This window comes from Pararge aegeria, chromosome 6 (genome assembly GCF_905163445.1).
Source record: "Pararge aegeria chromosome 6, ilParAegt1.1, whole genome shotgun sequence".
In the NCBI taxonomy this organism is placed as follows: domain Eukaryota; kingdom Metazoa; phylum Arthropoda; class Insecta; order Lepidoptera; family Nymphalidae; genus Pararge; species Pararge aegeria.
The window spans coordinates 8,587,376-8,613,456 of NC_053185.1; the positions used below are offsets into that span (position 1 = coordinate 8,587,376).

A 26,081-nucleotide genomic window follows, 5' to 3' on the forward strand; every position below is an offset into this window, starting at 1 on the left:
AGAAAAATGTCTTATACCCATACAAGCAGTGGCGTGCACTCCATACATGCACAAAAGCACTGCATACCCAAATTATTTTATATAAGTCGTATTGGAGGGGAATATTTCCATTTTATGCCAAGCACCTCCTTTATGCATCCCCTGGTCAAAAACCCTGTGCACGCCACTGCATACAAGCCTTGTTTTTTCATGGCAGGCACCCGGACCAATACCCCGGTGACGCCGTTGCAATCCTTGCAAGGTGGTTATCAGCTACTATCCTTCCGAATAATGAAACAAATTGAATCATATACCAGTATATCTACACGAAAGGATGAGATTGCACTCGTAATTAACACATTGAATGTCTGTGCTAATGGTAATAGATAATTATGTCACTGTTTGAGAGCAAATAAATATTTCATTTCAAATGTCGGTGATTCATCTATATCTACTAATTAATATTATCTATATTTGATGTAAGCTTATTATAATTGATTTATGCGGGACTAAACACGTCTATTCGGTGCTAAGTTTTAATGCAACATATATTAAAATTGATTAAATTGCTTGATATAAATCTTAAGTAATAGATTTGAACACGTAATTTTATTCATTATGTATTTATGCACTAGCTGTCCCGGCGAACTTCGTACCGCGGGTCATTTTTTTTTTATGAATGTTATATTTTAATACTTATTATCTTATTCCGGTCTAAGAGGAATCGAAAAAATCAAATATCATAAAAATTGGTTTAGCCGTTCTTGAGTTATAAATGGTGTAACTAACACAACTTTCTTTTATATATATAGATACGTACATATAAAGCTGAAGAGATTGTTTGTTTACTCGAGCGCTCAGGAAATACTGGTCCTATATAAACATTTCTTTAAGTGTTGGATAGTCAATTAATCGAGGAAGGCTATAAGTAATATATCATCACGCTAAGACCAATAGCACCGATGAAGAATGTATCAAAATCGGGGTTTTTTGTTCTTTTTGAGGCGTGCACTGCGTAAAGTTTCGCAATAATAATGTATCACAAAATTGTTCCCCTTTAAAAGTTCTAAAAAAAGTCCGCGACAGCATATGTCTATCTTTAAGGCGCTCTTCATAACCTTCTTTATTCAAAACAACACTAACCTATATCAATAAAGTTGGTATTTTGACTTAAATTTGATTTAAGCTAGCCTTCTAGGGGCGGGTAAAACTCCGGGATATCCAAATCCTACGTAGACGCAGGACGAAGTTGCTGCCATTCGCTAGTTTATACATATATGGTTTATAATTTCGTATATCTCAGAAACGGTTCCAACAGATTATTATCTGTAATTTTGACTTGAAGTTGAATTGGGCAACTGTTATACCTTCCAGGGTAAGTTTCATAAGACCAAAGAGGGAGAGGATGGTAAAAAATACAACAGTGTTCAATGGCAGACCAAGAGACAGGAACAACAACTCTACGGAGGTTGGGAAGGTTTTTAGACGGTAATAAACATGTACCTAGTATACTTATAAAATCTCCAAGTCGGCATATTTTTTTCCTTCGTCTTTAACAATCGATTAAATATTATTTCATCCAATTTAAAGACAACCGTAATCGTATACTCATATTTGTGAGTTCGGATTTGGAGGAAAATTTTATGAGTTAGGATATCCAGTTGTATATTTACAATAATTGATCAGAATAAATGTACCTATTTCAAGAAAGTTAATTCGGTTATTCCTTTATTTTTACGTTCATACATACGCAGTCAGTCCCTCTGTTTCATAATTGGTAAAATATATGTTTGATGATAAATTGATAAAAATAAATGTTGGTAATTGAAGAAAATCCGTTTGGTAGGTAATTTATTTCTTGCGCTCATATCCTCGTTGGTTCATAATTTTTAGAAATTTGATGAAGTCATTGAATAACATAGTTTCGATACGATTCGCAATTGCTTATCAAATACAATCTCTGTAACCACGATTTGTCACCGTGGTGACCGCACGTAGTTAAGGTGGTAACGATCAATCAAACTACCTTTCCTTACAGAAGTTTATCTTATACTTTCACAAAACGGATATAGTGCTTTTAAGCATTGTTTTTCCACCGACTGGAGAACATTCTCCTTTCTTTTAAGGAGAATGTTCTCCATTCGACGTACGTATTTTTGTATGTTTGTGTGTAGGTTTTTGTAAAATGTGAAAAATTACTGGATACTTTCCTTGATTACTTTATATATATCAAAGAGGACTGTATAAAAATAAGTTAGTAATTTTTACATTTTACTTAGAAGTGACTTAATAAATTTCTAGAACATATTTATTTCTTGCTCTTTAGTTGTTTAACAAAACCGGTTTTATTTTTGGATTACACAATTGATTATACCAATCGAAAGTATGAAGCTTGTTTGTTCATTTGTTACCTATGTTGGGTACAACCACTGCAACGATTTTAAATTTGAAATTTGGCACACATATGCGTTTGGCATGGCATGACTTGGCTTGGCACGGAATGCTTGCATGGAGATGGGCGTATGGTACTTCTTATCCCAGATAATCAACAGGGTAAAATTGCCCGGGAATTGAAAAACTTAGCCGTTGATACGAAATGCACATCTTCAACGTTAGGTAAATCATTCTCGGCGAAATTTTGAATAGAGATACCTTAATTACTTAGATCCTGAAAACGCATGTGGGAAAATCACTATTGCACGCGGGATTTTTAACATAAATGAGGGTTTAAAAAAACGCGGCGTAATCTCTGGCAAACAGCAGCAGCTTGACCATTCATAAAATCAATAAAGTGCTTTTATAACTGCATTACTCAATTGCTATATTAAGTATTTATTGTTTTATTAAGAATTCAATATAATGCAGCCTGCGTAATTATCATTGTCATCGCATTAACCCATTCCGGCCTACTACAGAGCACAGGTCTCCTCCCACAATGAGAAGGGGTTAAGGCCGTAGTCCACCACGCTGGCCCGGTGCGGATTGGTGGTCTCCACACACCTTTGAGAACATTATTTAGAACTCTCAGGTATGCAGGTTTCCTCACGATGTCTTCCTTCACCGTTGAAGCAAGTGGCATTTTAATTACTTAAAACGCACATAATATAGAAAAGTTGGAGGTGCGTGCTGGGGTTCGAACTCGGCCCCCCAAAAGTGAAGTCGAGCAATGCGCTATCACATTTAAAACCGCCCATCAATTCTCCGATAACGTTGAGACATTATAATGTATATCAAATACTAATTCTCAGCGACGCTTCGCTGTGCCACAGCCTGATTTGAATTCCGCAGTGTGATTACGTACCTCACGACAGGCTTGCGACAGGCGTAAATCTTGCGATGCAGGACGAGAAAAGATCGCGAGATTTAAGCCTGCCGCTAGCCTGTTGTGGGATACGTAATCACCCTGCCGGTCCATGGGAAGCTTTTCTGTAGGGAGACTTAGGCCGTGGCAACTTTTCTTAGCTACCCCTACCTACCTATACCATTTCGCATAGAAACCGACAAGGGGTGTTGCTTATAACTGCCATAACTCAAACAGATTCACCCGCTACATTTAAGATTGGTGGTGACTATTACCATCAGGTGAGATTGTAGTCAACGGTTAACTTTTAGTTAAATAAAAAAACTTAGGGGTAAAAATAACAAAACGCACTTATATACAAAAGTCAAGACTTCTTTTATTAATATCCGTACACAAACAAACTGAAGCTAAATTTTGATATAAAAAGCGGATGTCCACAACTTCGACTGCGTAGAATTTCCTGTGTGATTCAGATTTTTTTTCCAAAATGCTATTCCCCTATCCAGAAAGCAAGCTACAGGCAGAACTTAACGCAAATGAAAGTCGGAATGTAATAATTTTCACAATCTCTTTCATCCCCTATTTAATTTACAAATAGGAAAACAGACAATTCAAAAAGCTCGCCTATTGAAATTACAAAAAGACAATTTCCTTGACGTATTTTACGAAGATGGTACTTCCACCTTTCCGACGAAAATACTGAATAGATACTTGCAAATGTTGGCCCTGAATTTTGCATTTTAACTCAGGCTCTTGACATCATTCATGGAATAGATCAACCTACCTCGATATTATTTTACTCTTTGAAACAATCGGTGAACTGGCAAATCACTGGTAAGGTTCTACGCAACTCTAAACCTTATGCACATGATACATACCACAATTCTTTATAATAAGAAAAAAAGTAAATAGCGTTGTTGCTTGTTACTCGTCTCCGGATCTCAACAGACCGGGGGCGACGCGCGCGGCGAAAATAGACTGTCACCTCGAAAATATGAATAAATAGTAGACAATTTACATCGTCAACACCGCATGTACATGAGACAAGGCGCACTTCGAAACCATTTATCACGCGAACTCTCTCCGCCTACTTGCTCCAGCTATTTGACACTGATTTAAATTTACCACCATCAACTTTTTACGGTTACGTAACTACTATGTACCTTTTCTGGAATGTTCTAGATGGTGTCGATATTAAAGAAAACTATCACCTTAAAAATTAGAATAGAGAGCAGAAAATTTACATCAACAACACGGCTTTTACATAAGACAAGGCGCACTTTGAAATAAATTTTCTCTTCTCGCGGGCCCCCTCCGCGTATTGCTTCAGCTAATTGACACTAACTTAAATTTACCTCCATTACCTTTTTACGCTTATATAACTACTACACATTTTCTGGTATCTTCTTAAAGCACATGAGGTGTCAATATTTAAGAAAAGTGTCTGAATTTTTTTTATTGACAGCAGACAATTTACTTTAACCACTAGGCTTGTACGTGAGATAAAGCACACTTTGAAAAAAAATGTGACGCGGACCCCCAGCGCGTACATGTTGCTACTATTTGACAATGATTTAAGTTTACCTCCAACAAGCTTTTACAGTTACGTAACTACTACACCTTTTCTGGAATCTACTTGAAGGTTAAGAAGTGTGAAGTTCGAATAAGACCTCGAATATATGAATTAATACAATTTACATCAACAACACCGCATGTACGTGAGAACAAGCGCACTTTGAAACTTTATCAAGCGAAATCTCTCCGCCTACTTACTCCAGCTTTTTGACAGTGATTTAAATTAACTGGAGGTAAATATAGTATATTATTTTTGGTTTACCTTAATAACTGACCGTTTCTGGAATCACCTTGACGGATTTATATTTTGTATTTGTTTCTGTACTTGGAAAAATATTGTTAAAATTAAAAGGTTTAAACCTAAAGTTTTGAGGTTATCAAGTGTATTGACTAAGATAAAAACTTAACACTATTTACTACGGGAAATCCGTGAAAAAAATCTTTATAATGTACGAATGAGCATTTATTCATAGGAACGTCGTAGGTTTGGACTTTGGATTTAATGCTTCATCAGTAAGACACCGCCCACGATATTTTAAACATAGCAGACAGAAAATTCAGCCTATAATTACGACATTGGGTCATCTTAGAATTAATGTACTGATTGAAACAATGTAATTTTTTATGTCATTGAACAACCCATTCGTTTAAAAAAATGGCATAATAGATAAGAAGATAAGTTAATTACTTGTATATTTGTGGTCTATGTTCGGCTCAACCATTGCACTGATGTTGATGAAATGCACAGAGAGAGCTTTATTCATTCTATCAATGGACATAGGATACTTTTATTCCAGAAAAGCACCCGAGGAACTCATCCTCACGATTTTCGTTTTGTTTGCCTCGACATAATATATATCGATCTTAACGAAATCTAACATTGCGATACGAGTTGCTAGCTCCCTGCGTCGGAAACAGGTTACTTTTAACCCAGAAAATGCAATTTTGTTGCAGCGGGATTTTAGAAAAACAAGACTGAATTTGCGAAGGATTGCAAAAAACATGCATTTTATTAAACTCATACGACTTTACAGCTTAGCAAAACAAAAATTAAAAAATTTAATTTTTCCAGCTCATTCTTTGGAACGGTTGAAGTAATTTGAAACACAAATTAAGTTGCTTCTTTGGGTTACTTTATTACAGTTTTCTTAAGGAAAAACATTTTTTTTTAAATATATTATTTCCTATGCTACTTCGTGATAATTAAGTTTCTTTTGGCGCAGAAATGGTTTAAATCAGTCTTATACTTTCGAAGCCTATTCGGTGAAAACAAACAAAAAAATATTTTCTTCTTTATAATATTAGATAATGGATTATTAATGAATGGTGTTAGACAGGAAAGCAACAAGAAAGCTAGAAACTTACGTGCACGATGTCGTGCCTAAATTGCCCTTAAATAATTTACCTTTAGTACCTTACTCTGGTTACTGAAGCAGTTAGATGATCAAACAGAAGAACAGAAAAAAAAGAAGGGCTTGTATATAATATGGTATCATTAAGATGATACAAATAAGCTTAAAACGATGCGGTTATTTCGAAATCACTTCGAATAGATTCTGTGGCATAAATAAGTCCACCCTATTCAACTATTTTAACATTTAAACTTTCCATTTCTAAAATTACTTACCACATTTTTTAAAATGTCATTTTTAATTGCATTATCCACGAATATAAAACGTAAAGCACGTAAAAGAAATAAAGCTTACCTTTATGAATGCCGTATCACAGTCCCGCACGGAGGACTACTGACCTAGTTATTTCATTTAACACACAAACGGCCGTCTAATTACAAGAATTCTATTCAAATGTAATAAATACTCCATTTTTGTTACCAAGCGCTTTTATCTCGACAGATATAACAATGGAAACCTTGGTGTCATCTTTTTGTACAAAATCCCTAAGAGCTAAGGCTTAAAAAGTGAGTGTTGCCAATAATGCCTTACGGCTCCAACACAATGCTTCTATCAGGTGATGATAATTATGAATAAAAACAATTTGAATGAATATTAAAATTAATTATGAAAAATTCTAGCTTTTTTTTTATTCAAAAAATTTCTTGAGTTTAGCCGTACCGTTAATGTTTTTTTTTAATATCTCGGTTTAAAAATGATTTCCATCCCCAGGATGCAATCAAAGAGTATCTCTGCACTAAATAACGTTAAGATTGGGAGCGGTTGAGACAAATATATGTAACATAATACAAAATTAATTTTATGGATCCTGTACGAAAACTTTGTTTCCGGGGATAAAAAAAGTATCCTATGTCCTATGGCAAAATTTCTCTGCACTAAGTTTAATTTTGATCGTTACAGCGGTTGAGCCTTACAAAATTAGTATTGATTTTCTGATCAGAATCAGCAAAGTATCAGCGTGGAAGTTGGGCGCGAGAATGCAGCCAGCATTCGTGGCGCCATTCTCCGTGGAGATAAATTATTTATTCGTTTAAGTTTATTTTAATTTAGTTAAGTATTATTGTGCGTAAAATTATACTCATAAATGTTATTTAATATCTAAAGAAATGTATATGCTGTTGATACTCACGGTTTCCTAATCTTATTCGCGAGCTCGTGACTCTGCACGAAGCAAATAGATTCAGCCTTATACATTTTGTAGGAGAACCATCGCACACCAAGGCCAAAGCAATAACTTTTATGAGGAGGCATAACCCAATGCTGCAGCGCCATTCATCTTATATGCATGAGCCTTTGATTTTTCTAAGACATCGCTTTAAAACTAAAGGCAAAATATATAATGCTACCGTCAGACCTGCAATGCTCTACGGTTTGGGTTGCTAGACCCTGAAGAAGCATGAATTTCAACAGGGTAACGATCAAAGTCATATGAGTTTGAAATTTTGTACTTTTCGATGAAATAAATTTATAAATAAAATAAATAAAACTGACACAGAAATGCAAATATTTAAGCGTGACAAGCGACGCGGCGTCACTGGTTGGTAAAAAATCGAAATACATAAAGGGAAGAAGACAAACTCGAGGTACGGCAAATAATAAGCGTATACTACATAGAAAAAAAGAGTACCTTCAAAATTTTCCTATACTTATGCTGGCGAACCAGTCCAGTGTCGCCAGAGCATTTTTAACAAACATCTCACTATACTATATATGGCAAGCGCGATGATAATATACGAATAATCTCAGTCGACGTAGGAAAAGAAAATGGATCATTGTAACGAGATGTATAATATGTTATATTAGTACCAAACAATATGATACATATATTTTATTCTAATTAATTCGCCACATAAACCTTCTTAAGATCTTATTTATATTTTCTCATCTGATTAATCTCATTAACAAAGGCGTTATAAATAACGACGTTATTTTTACTAACCAATAGTTGCAGGTTTTGTCACACCTCAACTGACAGCATATTTCAAATAACACAGTGTAATAAAACACTTACCTTCCGAAGTTATTCCACAATTATAAGGCCCTTAGAGTAGTATATGGCTATCAAAACACGTAGTTGCGTATTTATTGAGTCAATTTGGTGGGCATAAGGAAATTTCCCGATAGGCCGGCACCCCTGCGAACCTGTCACGCTAACGGTTACGTTTTGTTTGGAGTGCAGTCAAAACGGCGCGCACGTACGTTCGCGGCCAAGGGCGGCTATTCCCGACAACGATCAAACATGTTGTTAACCGTATCGTTCACGCTATTGCCTTTCACATAACGATTTGGCGTACATACGTATGATGTCGCATAGCTCGAAGTTGGTAGAGTAATAAGTGTGTTCGATTTTGGATCTCAAGGGATCAGTTTCCGGGTCGGGTATAAAACGGAGAGCCAATAAAGCCGTACCCATAGTAACCTTCAAGAGGTTTTAATCCATCGATCTCAGTTACCATTTCAAAATACTGTGATAATTACCTACATGAGCGTCTATCTAAATCTCTGTCTTCTATGAGAGAGGACGTTTGTGCCCAACTGTATGACAATACTAGGATGTGAAAAAGAATAATAGGCTAAAATAAAAATATTTAACGGTGCTGGTTCAATAAGCTCATTTCTTTACTTAATCTACTTACACAGATTTTAACTGTTTCTTGGCCGATTTGCGAATATTTTTATTTGGTCGGGAATGCTCTCAAGAAGATTCACCCTGTGTTCAACCGGCTTTGAAGGATTTTTAAAAATTTACCAGAATTGTATGCCTCGTGCATTCTCTGACAGTCAGTCATTGTGTGCCGATCAACACTTTGCAAGCAAGATGACGAGTGTGCTACAGTGTGGTCGACGTCTTCGCCGGTTTTATGACCGGAGTAGGTATACGAGGTGCTAAACGAATCGGACTAATGACAAAATTTAAAGTGTGTATAGATCAGCAGTCTTATTATGCCAAGACTCGTGCAAGAGCCTAAACTAACTGTACTAACGATTTTGGTTCAGATTTCAGAGTTTAAAAGTAGCAAGGACATGTAATTCATATTACAGATACTAAAAACGTCTTCATATCAAATAAAAATATAATATACCTGTTTTTAAAACAACTTTCACAAAAAACATCAAAGCGATGAGCGAGCGAAGCTCTCATATCCCTATACCATCGAAAACTCAGAGCTAAGTAGCTTTTGTGCCTTTTCCGAATACATTTCGTAGATGAAAGAAAAATAGGCAAACCCTTGTTTGGTGTATGTCGTCAATAACGATATACTCGTATAACGCAAATCGGTGCCTACCCGCAAAGCTCTCGAGGCACATTGAACCGCTTATGAATTTTAATCAAAGGATACTGCGACTCGTCCTTTTAGAACTCAAGCAATTCCCCGAAACAAGCTAATTAAAACCGCATTTTACGTTTTCTTTACAGGTTAGATTTCTTCACGAATTGAATAAAATATATTCAGAGACTATTTTATAATGATAACTGCACAAAAACTGGTCACGCGCGAGTTAAATCGTTTTTGACGTTTACCATAGAATGTAGTCTATAAACTTTAAATGGACGGTCTCATTTTGTTTATTCTGAAATCCTTTTTATAATTCAATTTGGTCAGCATTGAATAAAAAATTTATTACACACAGTATTTCTGCATTTCAGAATATTTCACGAAAGTATTTGATATACTGTTATAAATAGTATAAGGCTATAAGCAATCAGTTATTTTACTGATTTCCTTGCTTGATTTGATAATACTATTACGCACGCTGTTATTGTAGTTGTGCAACCGTGGAAAAAAGGGTGACTCACATCACAAAATAATCACCCTCCCGTGTTAATATTTTTAAATAGTAATTTTACTTTATCTTATTTAACGACCACCACTGACCAAGTGGTTGGTCCAAGAACGACACCATTTAAAATTTACTACCTACCTACTCAATTACCAAATTATATGCGTTTTTAAATATACAATTACGTCTCAATTCCAACAACTTGTAATAAAAAGTCACGAGAGCAAGGTCCGGTGGAAATAAAAAAAATTAAGCCAACCTCCGGACCTAATTTAAAACGAAAAGTTGATATTAATAGAGTAACCTTGACGGAAAGCTTTTCCTAAATAAATAAAGCTAAGCTTCCTAACTACATTATATTCACAGCCGAGGCGGGTTATATAAACTACGCTGCCTGGAAATCTAAGAATATTGCAGGGCATTTCTCGGGATCATTTTTAAGTAAATTGAGTAGTTTTTTTGTTATCGCTGGAATGCGAACTCACCTGAGTATCGATGTTACTCGATGGTTTAAACGTAATAATAATAAATACGTTCGAATATGGATTACACGGTACTGGATTTGGGCCAAGCAGTAGGTATTAGGCGTTGGGCTTTCTGTCAGGAAATTCTGAGTAGGAAGGTAGCAGCTCGAAGTAAGGAAATTAGCATTGTAGACCCCCGCTACTTCGGATTGATTGATGATAGTCAAGTCAGACTAAGCATATTATTTTTCTTTATATCTTAAGAATATTCTTTTTATCCCATCAAAGTACGGACGTTACGTACGTTCCCGCAGGATTTAAGAAATAGCCTTAGTTAGGTCTTCATCTGAACTGAAGGTAGCGAAATTTTGCGCAGATATTGCGCGGACATAGGAATCATTTCATTCCGCGACAAATGAAGTAAAAACAAATTTATATAGAATTAATATTAACAAATACACACGTCATGCGAAGACATGAAACAAGTAGTATGTACATATTTAAATAACTAATGATGAGAGCATGCATCATCAAGAATTTTGCACGTTTGCCAGTAAAAACACTAAATATTTGTAAGCCTAGGTATTTAGAAACACCTACGCGTTAATTAATTTAAGCGTTTATCCAGATATAGTACACGCATGAATACAAGTCCAATGCTAACTTTATAAATAACTAGCAAATAAGTAATAACATCCCACCCTCTCGTTGGAATTAGAAACACCTGCTTCAGTTTTACGATGGTCTAAAATATCTTTCTCGGCTTTACGTATATTCTAAGTAAGATTATGCGATATAATATTGTAATTGGGCGATATATGTAGACCCTTTGATGGGTGCACTGAACATTGCCACTATTCGGTTGGCCGGGCCAGTGTTAGCAAACAATCAAACCTTGCTAACTGAACTTGTACAAAGTGGGTACACGTTGCGCCAAAGTGCTTTATAAATTCTGGGTGCGTTGATGTGCGTTTCTCAATTACGCATAAACGGCTAAACGTATTTCAATGAAATTTTGCACATAGTTAGAATATATCCCATAGTACATACATTTAAAACTATCTCAGAATTTAAACGTTGCAGTGGAAAGTACGAAATCGCGAAAGGAAACTAGGAAGAAAAGGTCGCGTTTCAGTGACTCATCAATGCTGAAGCAATGGTTGTGTAAAAGCACCAGTTACCCTTTGTCGGAAGCATCCACTGAGATAGGTTTTTTTTTATTTTATTTTTTTACAAAAGGGGTTTTAGCGGCTGCAGAAAACTTGTCCAAGTATAATGGCAGAATGCCAAAAAAGCACAATGCAATCCGCCAATGGCAAGTTAACAAATATAATTTTAAAATTATATTAACAAAGAAACAAAGTTTTATACATCTACTTTATTTTATTGACAACAAAATGTTCACGCCCCTCATAACACGTCGAATATGCAGCTAAGTTTAGACACACAAAGATGGCATTTTCGCAGTTAATTAAACCTAAGGTCGTATAAAAAACTGGTCAAACACGAAATAACTTACATTTGCGTCAAAGCCTGGCAAAGGGTAATATCATAACAAAAAAATATTTATTACTTTATACTATCGCTTTATACAAAAATTAAATGGTCAATATTTGGTATAGTCAGCACATGTTTGATTTCATAATAAAATATCTATTTTATAATGTTACTAGATTTTTATAATTGAGAATAGGTACTACTTCCAGAAAAAATTAGCATGTTACAACACTAAGCTACTGTAACTATATCTATACATATCACGTCAACCTAATATGTCTATAATGCTAAAAGAAGAACTAATTAACAGAATATACTTCCCAGCATTTAAAATTTAGGAAGTAGGTACAGTCTAAATAAATCCAACTTTTCAGCTTCCCTGCACGGCTAGCATGGCCGGAGGAGATATTTTTCTCCAAGGGAAAAGTACAAAATTGTATCTTCTCCCACAGTTTTATCAACTCTCCAAGCATTGGCGCACGGGTGGACATTATATCTAAATAATATACCTAAGTGTACACGGGGGTGAACGTCTCCTACTCCCTGTTTAGTGCTTTGGCTAGTGGGTATGTACATTTAATCCCTTGTGAGGAGATATAATCGGGGTATATAAGTTTTGTCTCGGGCCTATGTTAGCTGTACTGAAGTGAGCTTGCTTGTAGTTTACGTACGACACCCGCTGAAAGAGGAGGGGTTGTGACAAATATATTCTGATCTGCCGTCACCACACGGCGTGGGATATCAATAGGCTAATAAGGATTGCTGGAAATAAACAGATCTTCCGATCAGTATGATGAATTTAATGTGGAATGAGGACTAGGCAGTCTGGGCTATCTAGGCAAGGCCGACTATTAAGTATTCAGCATAAGTATTCATTATTCATTATAATATATTTTAGAAAAGCGTTATTTAGTCACACATATTAAATTTATCTAAATGACAAAAAAATGGGACAAGGGCGGACTGTTAACAAAACAAGTCAATACTAAAAACAAATTGATAACTTGATTAAGTTTAAGCAATGACATAATTTATTACGCTTTTTGTTTCTCGATTATACATATTATTACTGAGAATAAAGCCCCTTTAATGGCCCGAACATGTGGGTTAATTATTATCATATAACTTTAAGTACTTATCTACCTACAATATTTTTTAATTGTTGCTAAATTGGGATCTTAGGGTTCCGTAGTTGAACGAGTCGGTCCGGCCGTCTGTACATTACTTGTTATATAAGAATATTAGAACAATTTGTTTCATCATCCTCAACCTATTACTATGTTAAACTGCTGGGCACAAGCCTCCTTTTCATAAGAAAGAGATTTAATTAATTAAAAATTTAATTAAATCTACCTCTCTTGAGGGAAAAAACTTTCAACCACCGCACTGCTCCAATCTAGTTTGGTGGGCCTCATACATTATAACCTGACGAGGGAGTCGAATTCAGGACATCGTGACCCGTAGTCAAACATACTAGCCACTAGATCAACGAGGTAATAAAAACACTTTATTGAGAGTCAAGATAACCGCTAAAAAAATCTTTACACATATTTAACTATTTTTACATTTAAATTATTGACAATAGGAAGTTTCCTTTGTGTCATTGCTACGGAATCCTACTAGTTTATGTCAGTTCTAATGGGAGTTTTTTAATTAATTAAATGCATGCAGGTAGAATAGAAGTCGATCGGTATTTCCCTTCCATTAACCTTATCGAATGGTTACTAAAAACACAAACGAGATAGAACATTTCGTTAACGTAACGATTGCTGAGGCATCCGAAAGTCATCAAAAGACAGTAACTAAAGTGCTCACGATATAAAGGAGCATCCGTTTAAAATTATTAGGTACTACCAGAACTGAGAGAATTACTTTTGTTGGTATCAACTTCTATTACAAGATTCATCAAATGACTGTAGCCTTAGCACAAGATTTGCTCGCTGGCAATCACCGAGTCGTTTTACAGTATTGATCTCAGCATCGTCTAAATCCACCTTCCGTTAATCTTTTTAGAGTCGCAAATCCTGTACTTCTAAAGCGTTATATAGGAAAAGCCCGATCTAATGAATTGTAGACAAATTTGAGCTTCAACCAAATGCAAATAAGCTCCATTATTCTCCGATGTTTAATTATTCCATACTCGAAAACGTGTCTTCGATTGCGAACGCAAATTTTGTACTAAACTGGAAGTCGGGATCAAAGAGAGTCGGTAGTTACGAGCTAATTAAAGGAAAGAAAACAAAAGCACAAAGGCACTTCCACCAAATTTTAGAACATTATCTTAGACCTTACATTATGTCTACGATCTGGAATAAAAATAGATTGAAAATAATTACTTTCAGGAAAATCTAAGAGGTCCTAAGTGGAATCTAAGAAGTCAATACCTGTATTCTTTTTTCCTATCTATGTTTACAATAGTATATTAAAGATAAACATGGACTCCCAGGCAACAAACGTTATTGTCAGCACGGCTAGAGTAGACAGGAGACAATAATTACATCCCCCGATAAGGGATAAAATTACGTGTCCACCTGCCAAAGCACGGCGAGAGGGAATAGAATTTTACCCCCGTTTATAAGTACACTATATTATTTGGATATTATTTCCACTTGTGCGCAAATGCTCGGTGACTTGATAAAGCTGTGGGAGAAGATAACAAAGTAATAATTACCGAGACTAGTGATTCAGATCAGTTTAGTGATTTTCGACGCACCAAGAAAATGTAAAGGTCAAATTGGAACCTCCAAACTTGGACATCCTGTTAGTTAATTAAGTTCATTATTTTAAGTGAATTAGGTTCCTAAACTAATCTATGTATGGCCTAAGGTTAAGCATGTTATAGGGAAGCCTTCCAAATCCACCGAGTGACTAATTCGCCGATTTCAAGGTAAACAGCTTATGAAGGTTCAATTGAGATTTCAAACAATAATAAAATGGTAAAGTTTATTTAGCGATAAATCCCTATAAATATGCGATCTCGTAAAGTTGCGTTAGGCTTAACGATATCGGATAAGAAAGACACAGTCTAGATATCACTTACAGTCTGCAGACATAAGCTTTATATATTTAATTTTGTATTATGAAACTTACGCTTAATTTGCTATGCTCCGCGATAAGCAGGAGAATCTGTGTATTGTAATTTACAATGTCTTCAATTCTTATACTGCACATCTAACATATCTTCGGCAATGTACTCTACGCACTTTAATTCCGTAACCGGAGCATCCTCAGGAGATGTTGACTTAACAGTTATTCATTGTAAGTTCAGTTGTAACAGAGCGAAACGTGCGTAGAGGATATATTGCCAAAAATCTATCTGCTTCTAAAGTATTGTTATAAGATTTTTAAATATAATTTTGTATTAATTTCAAAAGTATTGTTACTTATAAGATTTTCAAATATATTTTTATAGAAATATACTACCACAATACACTCATCGCCATCTAGCCCCAAAGTAGGTAAGCGTAGCTTGTGTTATGGGTACTAAGATGACCAGTGGCGTGCATTGAGGGTACGCATAGGGTATGCAGATAATATAAAATGAAGAAAATCTCCAGTACCATTAATAAATACTTAAAGGTAGAATTTATAACTCTTACAATGCCTATTCTTAAGTTTTTGATGACTCATACTTGAGATTATCTTCATTTTATATCATCTGCATACACTGTGCATACCCTCTATGCACGCCACTGAAGATGACTGATGGATATTTTTATGAAAAATATATATAAATACATATAAAAACACAGACACTGAATAACATTAATGTTCATCACACAAACATTGTCTTTATCTGGGAATCGATCCAACGACTCAGAAAGCAGGGTCGCTGCCCACTGCGCCAATCGGCCGTCAATATTGGCAGTGTATCAATTGTTTTTAAATTATTTATTTATCAACAAATATGATTTATTAAATGACATGACTCTGAGAACTGATGGATGTTTGTGCCCATAGTGCTTGAATGGCAAAACGTGTAAAATCATGTTCCCAATGTAAAAGGATGTTGATACACCCAAAGATAAAAAGACACCATTACTATTCGGTTACTTATTATTGCTTTAACTAGATTGAACTTAATTTGAAGTGAGATGATGTTAATAAAAGAATAGCCTGCGAAGATTGTGAGTTACATACAGTGTATTTATAACCATGACGCCTAAGGCCAATTAGAAGTTTGAGTTTGACTGAGTAGTTATTTAAAAAATAAATACATTTGTAATAAAACAAATTAATTGACTAGATAATCAGTAGGTACTAACCAAATACATTGTAGTTTAACAATTAAACACGAAATCTCTTTGACTTGAATCCAAAGATTAATGAGGAAATTTCAAGCCTTCAAAAAGTTACTTAATAATACTAGACATTCCTTTCTCTGTCGATAAATTCGTTTAAATGCCAAGCTGAAAGTTTAACGTTAATAACTAAAGATCGAAACGTTTTACAAGCCTCTATTGGCAAAGCTTTTTAAACGTAGCTACCGGTTCCGAGCGAATTCACCCGAGCGATAAAACATCCTACTGAAAAAAAAAAGTGTAATGTACCTATAATATTATGTCTACATAGATAAGTATTTATTTCCGTGTGGTGACAGATCAGCATACAGCTGTCACCAACAGTAGCGTGCATTTGGTTTCTTACCAGGGTATGTATACAGCAGGAAAACTTCATAAAACTTCAAACTACATCGTACACATATTTGGGTAGGCAGTGCTTATGTGCATGTATGAAGTGCAGGCAGCAACGTCCTCAGTGCTACTACTACCATTTACTGCGATCACCAACCTGACCACCCAGCGTGGTAATTATCGACAAACCTCTACTATTTTAGGTTATTTTAAGTATTTAATATCTAGTATAGTATAGTATACTAAGATTGGTGTTCCAGATAAACACTAAGCATTAGCTAAATTAAACATCAAGCTGAGTTCATTGAAAGGGAAACTTTTTAACTGTTCGAAGTTGTGTATTGAACCAAGCAACTAACTACTCTTCGCATATACATATCCTTCTCAGTATGACTATAAGATCCGCAATCCGTAATTCCATATTCACACTGAATTCGTCCACCAATCCGCACTAAGCCAGCTTTAACCTTTCTCATTGTGGAAGGAGACCCGTGCCATATTGTGGGCGTATGGCTGATATGATGATAATGACTGACTTCGTTGGCCTAGTGACCAAGGAGTTTGCGTGATCGACTACAGATTACATAAGTCGATACCCAGATCGGGTTAAAGCTTTAGACTTTTCAGTACTCGCCCGGAGTTGAGAACTATCATAGTCCCATGCTCCAGCAACTGACGGTTTCAATCATTTATTTATTAGCTTTTCAAGGGAAACAAACAGTACTATTACGCATAAAAGTAATTCCGTATTTTTATATCACATAAACCAATGAAGTTTCCAAGACGTATTTATACATAAACGATTTACGACATTAACCACAATTGCTTAGGAATAAATATTTATTTTTTTCTACCAAGCGAAAATTTTACAAAAAAATAAATAAAAAAAAAAACTTTAAAGCTTTTACTACGTATTTTGCCATAATAAATTTCCTAAAATCATCACTGACATACGATAATGAGCAGCGTGGAGTGTTTAAACTCTAAATCCTTCTGTCCTATGAGAGGGGAGGCATGTGCCCGCTATGGGGCATAGGGCCGACCATTATCATTCTCACAAAATAACTACTTTAAGGTAGCACTGGAAAATTATTCCTTTCGCAGAAGTTTTTAATTAAACATAATGGAAAATTATTCCTTTCGCAGAAGTTTTTAAAAAACTTAACACAATATGTAATACTTTTTTTACGCGGCATCAGAACGAATCCTGCCAGACCAACCAACCCGGTCAATAGCCCCTAAAATAATAAATTCCCAAATTCCCCTGCTAGGGATCAAATACCACACCGCCCACTGTTCTAGGAACTCATCTTGACGAATGGGTATCATTTATTTTTTATTTTTAAGTAATCTTACCGGGTGGTAAGTTATAAAGCTCGACATACTAATGTAAAACTAAATCGCTTAGCCCAGACTGTGACAAGACCAGATAAAATAAGATACGAGCCCGGGACCTGAAACTTAAAACCACAGCTCTCACCGCTGCGCCAGAGGTCGTCAAACGATATATTATTTGTAAGCCTATATACTATATACTGCATCTATTAAAAGCTTCTTTAAAAATTGTTGTAAATAAAATTATAACTTTTATTTTATCAAACTTTGTCGCTTGAACGAGTCCCGCGATTGCAATCAAAAGTTCTGACATCATCTCTACCAACGGGCAATGACTTCACCGTTCGTGCGTTACGCTTCTTACTACAATCTACCAATTATACTATGCCAGTAGCTGTAATTGATAACATATTATATGTCGAAATCATCTTAGACTGTAACTAAGATTATTTATGTTGTGCTAGTGTGACTTTTAGGATACGAGTTAAATCTCTCAAAAGCTTTTGTTACAATAATTTTTTAAAGTTGGTTTTAAATTATGTTTATAATTAAACATGAGTGAGTGAATGAATGAATGAATACACTTGTATTGTACACCAAAGATAAAAGTAGCTACAGAGATATAAGATACACATAGAGCAAATAAAAGTAGTTACAGAGATGTGCACATAAGAGTATATTTTGGTTGCTGGCATGCTGGTTTCCTCACGATCTTTTCCTTCACCGTGTAAAGCAAGTGATATTAAAATTGATATTTTATAAAATTGATTAATTGATAAATAAATAGTTTTCAATAAATAATTAAAATGAATAATGATATTTGATGCACGGCCAATGTCCATGACATTGTGGCGGTGGGTATTTTGTTTTTTTTTTGTTTTGAAGTAACTTCAACATCATTTATAAAACACTAGAAGTCCTTCTTCGGCAGCTGTATTTTTCGCATTTACTGTATCCCTAATTTATAGTTTTTTTTTATTAATTAATAAATTATTATTAAATTTTGACGCTTTCTTTAGGTTCGTGTTATAACGACGTGAAATTGACTAAGTTTTCTACTCCATAGCAGCATTTCTGTGTTTTGGTATGAACGGCGTTATTGCTGGGTCATTATTCTACACTCAGGTTGCCTGTGTCCGCCGGCTTCAATTTGTAGGCTCGGTTTATAGGCACTGGTTTCCACGTACCATAAGGTAGACCATCTGCTTGGTCCGTCAATTCCTACTATAAAAAAAAAAGATTTATGGAGCGCTGGCTGTAAAAGTATGGCTGAGATCCAATGTCGTTTTCGACAAGTATAAAAAGTTGGTAGACTACGGATCACGAGGTCGTAAACAATTATTATAAGAGTAAGCCTAGAGTTTGGAAATATATATAAAGTTTCGTGCCTCGGGAGCACGTTAAGCTGTCGGTCTCTGTAAGTATTGCTTAATATTGATAATATTCGTTATAACCCGCTGGCCGCTATTATACCCCGTTATTATTGATAATTCGCATTGGAGCAGCCTGGCGGGTCTAAGCTATGTCTTTTATGAGTAACAAGGCCAGCGGTGGGACTTTTTTTATTCGACTACAATTTAGACCTTGACTGCAATCTCACCTTATGATGCAGTCAGAGGGTAGCGGCCTAATCATAGACATTTTTATTAAGAGACACATGATAACAAGATTTTTATGATGCTAAATTTTAGAGGTCTGGTTAGGTTACCTAATAGAGGTTATATTAAATGCATACACCTTATCGGCTTAACGCATCATTATACCGGAATTCTTAATCGCTTGGCGGCACGTCTGTGTCGGTAGGGTGGTAACTAGCCACGGCGGATGCCTCCTGTATATAGGCTATGATAAAAACTTGCTGGGTCCTTTCTTCTTTCCTTAGCAGTTTAAATAGTTTTACTGGTCAGATTAGACATGCAGTTCCATTGCCGAGACGATAAGATGATGATTCCCAGTAAATGCGTTATAGTTTTAAGAAGATATCACCATTAACCTAGGTAACCAGTGGCGTGCACTTCATACATGCACAAAAGCACTGCATACCCAAATTATTTTATATAACTCGTATTGGAGGGGAATTTTTCCATTTTATGCCAAGCACCTGCTTTATGCCTACCCTGGTCAAAAACCCTGTGCACGCCACTGTAGGTTAGGTATATCTCTTGTAAATTAGATTACACAATAGTTATAAAAACAATAAATGACCTGATGTTTCAATTGCGCAGTAAAATCGTGCTGATAAAATTTAAGACAGCGGGCGTAGTTCGCTTATTGGAAAATTGTGAGTGTACTTGGTTCTGTCAAAAGTTTTGACCATTGATGTCAACATTGAAATCCGGAAAGTACCAATTTCACTAGCATTTCAAAATACAGTGGCGTGCATAGCGATCAGCGGCGTGCATTGTGCATAATGGAATGCACGTCACTGTACTTTGTATTGTCAATGCAAACCAAATAATTTATCGATTTGCCATAGACATAAAAAATACGATCGATAAAACTGAATACAGTACACTGCCGTTAGTAGTTGTACCTACTGCATTCAGTTGTACTGTACGCTATAGTGGAGTCGATTTCGAATTCGAGCATCTAAACACCGTAATATCAGAACAAAATTGATCTCATGCAAGTCTTTATTTTACGAGACCATTTAATTCCATTTTACTATGCCGTTGTTAGACTTCGATAGACGAAACCGAGCTTCGATTCTGAACGTGCACGGAATCTTACACTTAATTTGTGCTGTTGCAATTGTAATTTTTTTATTCCGGCTTAGAACTGTAGCGAGGGCCTTTGTCTAGTAGTAGATCAGCCAAATAGGTAGGAAATAAGTTAGTACCCATACCTAGTTGGTAATACCACGTGTAGGAATGGTTGTAATATTTGAAAGACCGTAATTTACAAGCATTTACGAGCATCTTTTGCAATCTATATTAAAGATATTGGGTTAGAGATAGGCTAGGGACAAGACTTTAATAAACTTGTTTTAGGGACTACCTACCAGTAGAACTTACTTAGTAAATAGCTATCTATTTACGTACCTATCTGCCGGAATTCTTAGCGGAGATTGTGTTGCATCAATAATTAGGATTTCTATCTACCTTCCGTTAGAATGATTCTTGTTTTAAATTTTGATTAGGTTGGGATTACTGCCCTACCGGACGTGTCCCTTAGGAATAAAAAGTACCCAAATTACCATTTTATAGAATGATATAGAATACAATTGTCTTCTTCCTCTTCCCGCGTATGTCGTCCGAGGCGACTAAGGGAATATAACGGAGAACGGGCGGAAGCATCCTCTATGCTACTACTACCATCTACTGTGATCACCAAGGCGTCTGCCCAACGTGGTGATTATGGGCAAACCCTTCCATCGGGTGAGGTCTTTAATACAACAGTGGACATTACTACGGGCTATTGATGATCAAAAATAAAACACACATAGTAAATTTGGTAGATAATACCTAATTAGAACCCTTTTCAAAGAATTATCGAAAAGGGTTATCGAGTCTACCGGTGATCCTAGAGCGGGCAGTTACCTTGGCCAACGAATTAGTTTGGCCATCCAAAGGGGCAATGCTGCCAGCATTTTAGGAACTGTGCCTCGCTGCTGTGGTTTCGAGGACGTTTTACATTTTATTTAGTTTTAAATAGTTTATAAAGGATAAAAATAAATAAAAATAAAAATTTATCTTCTCCTACAGTTTTACCAACTCTCAAAGCACTGGCGCACAAGGGGAAATAATATCCAAATACCTAATATACCTTGTGTAAAAATAAACGGGGGTAAACTTCTCCTTTTCCATGATTCCGTGTTTTAGCAGAAGGACACGTATACGTTCCTAGTACCTATATAGATACTACCTCGTCCGGGAAGTATACAACGGGTTTCCTCGGCGTCTGACAAAGAGGGCCATGCCGTGGTGGTTTAAGTTCAGGTATACCCCCTTTAGAGGGGGGGGAGTCCCACATTACTCTGTCCTGCCCAAGGGACAGATGTAATGGTAAGATAGTTAGATAACCACCACGCCAAATCTCCCCGGGGAAAGGATAAAAATTTATCTTCTCCCACAGCTTTACCAACTCTCAAAGCACTGGCGCACAAGGGGAAATAATATCCAAATAATATACCTGTGTAAAAATAAACGGAGGTAAACTTCTCCTTTTCCATGCTACCGTGTTTTAGCAGGTGGACACGTTAATTATACCCCTTGTCAGGGGATATACCTAATCGGGGGATATAATTTTTGTCTCCTGCCTGTGCTAGCCCTGCAGTGGTCAATAAATCTAGGACAACGACAGCAACTAGGAAAATTGTTATCATTTCAAATTCAAGACCTTCACATTTTTATTGTTTATTTATACCTAAATGAATAGTTATACCAACCGAACTTTCTTCTTACTTACAGTTACAATATGAAATCGTAGGAGTTCACGTAACAAATAAGTACCTAGGTACGTAGGAACTTCACATTTCGAAGCTCAAATATTATTATTCTGAATTTTATTACTTTTAAATAAAATAATAGGTCAAAGTTACGCAAAACAAGCAAACTTAGTAAAGCACTAAATTAATAAGTTACTGCGTTTATCATCACAAATAATTTAAATTACGTAATAAAAAATTAAGGCCAAACTACAAAAGTGTGACAATTTGAAAAAGACAAACCAGTTTTATACTTATCTAAACTTTTGTCATAAATTACAACAGTTTCACACGAAGTTTACAAATACAAATAAGCAACCGCAGTTTTGAAACCGGATTTTAATAAGTAAGGCATCTTTTGGGGTTGAAACCGGCTCTTGATCCATAAATCACTAGGTGCATCCAAACACGCCGCTTGGTGCAATTTTGATCTTAAAGATTAAAATTAAAATAGCCATATCTAGAGGCTTACCTCTTTACGAACTCCTCGAGGGCGACGTCCCTCCAACACGGCGCGGTCGGATCGGGAACCGCGCTCGAACATAAACACAGCACAAGCGTAAATCGAGATCGTTTTATGAAACTTGCAAGGATACTAAGAACAAAGAGTGAAGACTAACACCACTAACACAAAGTTTGATCACTGAAATCCAATTCGTATGTTTGTTTTTATTCAAGATCTGATAGAATATGAGCGCGCATGTCACATGAATTCAAATGTATCACTAAAATCTTCATAGTAGCATCTTAGCTGGCCGCCGCTCGATGACTGCCGGGCGCGCGCCGTTTGAGTCGGTCGGGTTACCTCGTGTAACAGAAATGTACGAGGTCCGGGGAGAGCTGCGACGCGAAGAGAGCGGCTGATATACCACACGCACCTTCTTTCAATGGTAGTATTATACCGGACATTGAAAATGAATGAACGAATCTCTACATAGCTACCGGCAGATACTTTATTATAGTATAGTTGTGTTTACGTAGAAATCAACAAATATACCTACCAAAAAAAACTTACCAACCATAACGCTACCCACGCCGATAATATTATTGTTAAATTACCTAAAGTTGGAAACTATCTATAAGCTGTCGTAATTAGCTTGTAATTGATAAGATAACCGAACATTAATGAAAAGCTTGATAAATGTTATGATAAGATATATCCCGTAAACTAGCAGGCTCACAAGTAGTTAGGTAGGTACCTAGTACCTACGTAGGTGCCTACGTGTTCTTAGTACGAATATCCTAATAAGGCTTTAAATAAGCCTATTCTGTGGTAAGGAGCAAGTAACTTCTTTATTAGCATCGAATAGGCTATCGAACTTAAATAATTAATTCATAAGTGAGTTTGTAGGTTTTTTCCAGCGTGGAGTAATAGTTGAAGACTGTAGGTATAGTTTATCTAAACTATCTAAATTTCTTTGTTTATTTATTCCACTACGCGTTCGGCCTTGACTGCATTTTCAAGTGGTGGTTACTTAGTAAGGGATGATACAATCTAAGACGGTCGTGGCGTGAGTGCTTTTGTGCATGTATGAAGTGGCGTGCGCTTCATACATGCACAAAAGCACTGCCTACACTACACACAAATTGATATTATAACTCGTATAGAAGGAGATTTTTTGCAGTGTTATGCCATTTTCCTGCTGTATGCATACCCTGGTAAGAAACCCAGTGCACGCCACTGACCCTAAATGAGTACATAACAGATTTATTCGTTAATCTCACGTCTATACTATATACTACAAGATTTGTACGAACTTACCTACATACTGATTGAAAGAAAAATACCTTTGGTTTAGGTTGGATTCATTAACGCACTTTCACAGTCACACTTACTTAACTGAAAACTGATCCGATATCGCGTATCGTATCAGCGTATTATGCCTGTGTATTATTATCACCCGTCCACATATGCAATCATGATACACAACTATGCTAGAGTTCGCTCGTGCCATAGATACATACGTGTCTATGGCACGAGCGAGGTGATCGAATTGGGCGAAGGATAAAATCTGAACCCGGCTTTAAACCCACCAATGAGGTTCTTTTCTCGGCTTTCCATGCTTTCCATACGACATAAAGCGCGTCGCAGGTAGCCGCTGGATCCAAGCGGAACAGCACCGTGGAATTTGGAACTCCCTACAAAAGACCTATGTCCAGCAGTGGACGTCTATCGGTTGCTATGATGATGATGGTGATGATGATATATAAAACTGTATCGAGGCCAAATGTACTTGATAAAATATAGTTTTCATAACTTGGCTTCACTTTTTCACATCTTAAATCTAAGATTTTATAACTTTATTGCTAATTCCTGAAATTAATGATCAATCGTATCAAAAATCTAAAGATTTACATGTGCCATCTTTTTTTCCCCTTCTCTGTCGATAATAGTCACAGTATATATATAAAAATACTAGCTTCTGCCCGCGACTTCGTCTGCGTGGACTTAAGAATTGGGTCTAAAGCTTCGCTCGTTAACAAGTTTTAATCTTACCAAGAGAACTATTTGAGAGATCGCAATAGTGACAGTATACGAAATAAAATTTCCTTTTCCATAGAATAGGCATACCAAATTTCAAAGCTCACCGCTTAGCTGGTAACCTTTTTTAAATTTTCCCTCGGGAACTACTTAAGACTAAGTTCTTTTCTGTGTGTGTGTAAGTACATGCTTGTCAAATTTCATGCAAATCCGTTCAGCCGTTTTTGCGTGATTAAGTAACAAACATCCACACTTTCAACTTTATAATATTAATATGTAGTAGGATTAAAATACTAAGTATTGCTATACTCCAATTTGAAGAAATGTTAAATTATTTAGCATTCCGTAGCAATTGAAAGCTCGGACGCAGTTTCGCGTACCAGTGCAGGAAGAAGGTCAATGAGTGTGCTAAATTAGTGCGAAACGTCGAATGTTTTGTATCAATAATATTAAATCAAATACAAACCGTGCATTCTAAGTTCGCCAATCTTCTGTTTGACAGTTCCCAGTTGAACGGACGTAAATAGCCCAGAAGCCAGAACCCACGTCATTGCTGCACGGGCGATGCCCTCGATATTGATGACGACCTCCCTGGCGGAGCAGTAAGCGCCTTCGTTTTAAGCTTAAGATTCCGGGTTCGATTCCAGGAAATTTGGGAATTTATAATTTCTGAACATAAATACATGCCTCTAATACATTGAGCGTTCTGGTACGATGTCACGTAGCAACCGATTAGGAATATCGGTTAAATATAACTGCCACACTCCCTAACAGGTTAGCCCGCTACCATCTTAGACTGCATCATCACTTCCACGCGCTTCGCATCTTCGTTTCTGATCCGCACCGCTAGGATCTGGAATGCCCTTCCAGCTTCCATTTTCCCCAGTGCCTACAATAAAAATACCTATAAATCAAGAGTGAATAGGCATCTTCTAGGCGAGCGCGTTCCACCTTAGACTGCATCATCGCTTTCCATCAGGTGTAATTGCAGTCAAGCGCTCAACTATAAACATAAAAAATAAATTGATACAAAATGAATGACTACAGAACGACATTTTTCAAAAAAAAAAATTAAAAAAAAAAATATCGTTTTAAATTCGAAAGTTTTTTTATTGAGTTGACCTAGATTCGAACTCGTGTCTCTTCCGCAGATAGGGTAGATTATTTTTCCTAGTTTCATAGACTGGGAGCGT

The 26,081-nt window shown here is 36.2% G+C and overlaps 1 protein-coding gene across 2 annotated transcripts in view; it reads right to left on the reverse strand.

Annotated features, from left to right (window-relative positions):
* The window catches only part of LOC120624811 (Ca(2+)/calmodulin-responsive adenylate cyclase-like), a 138,392-nt gene extending 115,217 nt beyond the window's left edge, over positions 1–23,175 (reverse strand). For both annotated transcript variants that reach the window (XM_039891565.1, XM_039891564.1), the window contains exon 1: positions 22,879–23,175. The gene's annotated coding sequence lies outside the window, so the exon portion shown is untranslated. The remainder of the gene's footprint in view (positions 1–22,878) is intronic.
* Positions 23,176–26,081: the final 2,906 nt, after the last annotated feature.